The sequence below is a fragment of the Panthera tigris genome, chromosome A1, assembly GCF_018350195.1.
Source record: "Panthera tigris isolate Pti1 chromosome A1, P.tigris_Pti1_mat1.1, whole genome shotgun sequence".
Lineage (NCBI taxonomy): Eukaryota > Metazoa > Chordata > Mammalia > Carnivora > Felidae > Panthera > Panthera tigris.
The window spans coordinates 124,726,861-124,728,944 of NC_056660.1; the positions used below are offsets into that span (position 1 = coordinate 124,726,861).

The window sequence follows — 2,084 nt, forward strand, 5'->3', positions numbered from 1 at the left end:
CATGGTAGAATCTTAGATTAGGGGAGAAAGTTCCCATAAAGGATGATATTGGGACAATCGATGAAAACTGAATATGGACTATAAGTTGATAATAGTATTTTATCAATATTAAACTTCATGAGTTAAGTCATCACTCAGTATGTATGTATCTGAATGTCTTTGTTCTTTGTTTTTAAGTTTTATGTATTTATTTATTTGTTTGTTTGTTTATTTATTTATTTAGAGAGTGAGAGAGAGCACAAGCAGTAGAGGGGCAGAGAGAGAGGGAGACAGAGAATCCCAAGCAGGCTCCACACTGTCAGAACAAAGCCCAAAACAGGGCTCAAACTCACAAACTGTGAGATTGTGGGATGCTTAACCAACTGAGCCACCCAGGCCAGGCGACCCTGAATGTCTTTGTTTTTAAGATTTACATGCTGTTGGAGTGATAGGCCATGATCTTGGCAATTTTCATATTTTCAGGAAAACATTTTAAAAAATAAAAAAAAAAAGAAGGGGATAAAATAAAAAATAAAGAAGATATCTTAGATGTGTGTAAGGTATCTTAGGTGTGTGTAAGCACTTGGCAACATTGTTGAAACAAAACATTAACTAATCGCTGGTGGGCCCACATCAGGCAATGTGTTCAGAAGTCTCATTCATAGCAAATACAATGAAAATCTTGGGTCTAGTGTGACATCAGCGTAAGCTGTAAAGCCAAAGACTTTCCAGAAGGCCCTTTCTGTTCTAAACAGATGTTAAGGGGATTTGCTAAGTAAGTGCTTACCAAAGTAAAGCTTGGAAGGAGTCTAATAAGACAAAAACAACAAATATTGCTTATTGCAATTCAGCCTTCCACTTTCTATTGCAACCACTGTCTTGCAATCCAGCCTTCTACTTACTGAATTTTTTGCATCTCTGACATTAAAAAGTGAAGTCTTGGGGTTCTTGGGTGGCTCAGTCAGTTAAGCATCCAACTCTTGATCTTGGCTCCAGTCATGATCTCACAGTCATGAGACCCAGCCCCACATCAGGCTCTGTGCTGGGCATGGAATCTGCTTGAGATTCTCTCTCCTTCTCCCTGTGCTCCTCCCTCACTTGCACTCTCTTGCTCTCTCTCTCTCTCTCTCTTTCAAAAAAAAAAAAAGTGAAGTCTTGAAAGGATTCATCTATAATATAGGGTCAACTGACTGTATGTCTTAAGGAAACCAGATCAGACTTGACCTTGCTGATAATTTCCCCATTGAGTCATGAACCAGTGACTGGAGAAGATCAGGTAATAGGCAGTGAGGTCAGCCCATGAGAAGAGCACCTGTTTTGTGAATCTGAGGCCTCCAACAGCTTTCCGCAAGAAAGTCACCTCCCAAAGTGTGGGTTGGGAATGACAATGTGTTGCCCATAGATGGCATCTGAGTTTTAAAGCCAGGATGGTAGTCTCCAAAACCCAGATTCTTAGACTAATTGTTCTGCTGCCACCTGAACCTGGTCTTGTACTTCTGCCCTACATCCAACCTCTATGCCTACTATTTCTCCAAACATGGTTAATTTTCAACTCTATCTAAATCATCGGCCCAACATTTAACCCATACTGCCCTCATATGTCTCCATATCTTTCCTCGTGTGTTGCTTCTACTCAGATGACCCCTAAGCTTTGCACAGTGGCAGTATCATAGCCAATGAGGTTTATCCGAGGCCTGATTATGGCTAATTGAAAACTTTTCCCTACTCAAAGGACCCTTACCCACTAGGCATGCAAGAAATCTCACCTTGCTTCAAAAGTTTATAACAAATGTTTGCTTTTTAAAATCTTTAGTGAAATATTTTCTAATTCCTCCAAGCAGGGGTTGGCTTTCTCACCTATGACTTTATACATATTTCTATTATAATTTTTATTTTTAATTTTGTTTTATTGTTACTTTCTATGTCTGCCTCCCTTGGTAACTTCTTCAAGGCCCAAACTGGGTCATTGTTTTCTTTCCATATGGCCACCTTTTCAATTTCTCTCCAGTAGGCATCTTTAACACCTCATAGTTTTGTCCTTATGCCATACCAACCTTCCAGTGTCCTGCTGACACTCAACACTCACACCAATCATTTTTGTTATT

The 2,084-nt window shown here is 39.6% G+C and overlaps 1 pseudogene; it reads left to right on the top strand.

Annotated features, from left to right (window-relative positions):
- Window positions 1-1,626: 1,626 nt before the first annotated feature.
- LOC122231981 lies at window positions 1,627-1,809 on the top strand (annotated as a pseudogene).
- Window positions 1,810-2,084: the final 275 nt, after the last annotated feature.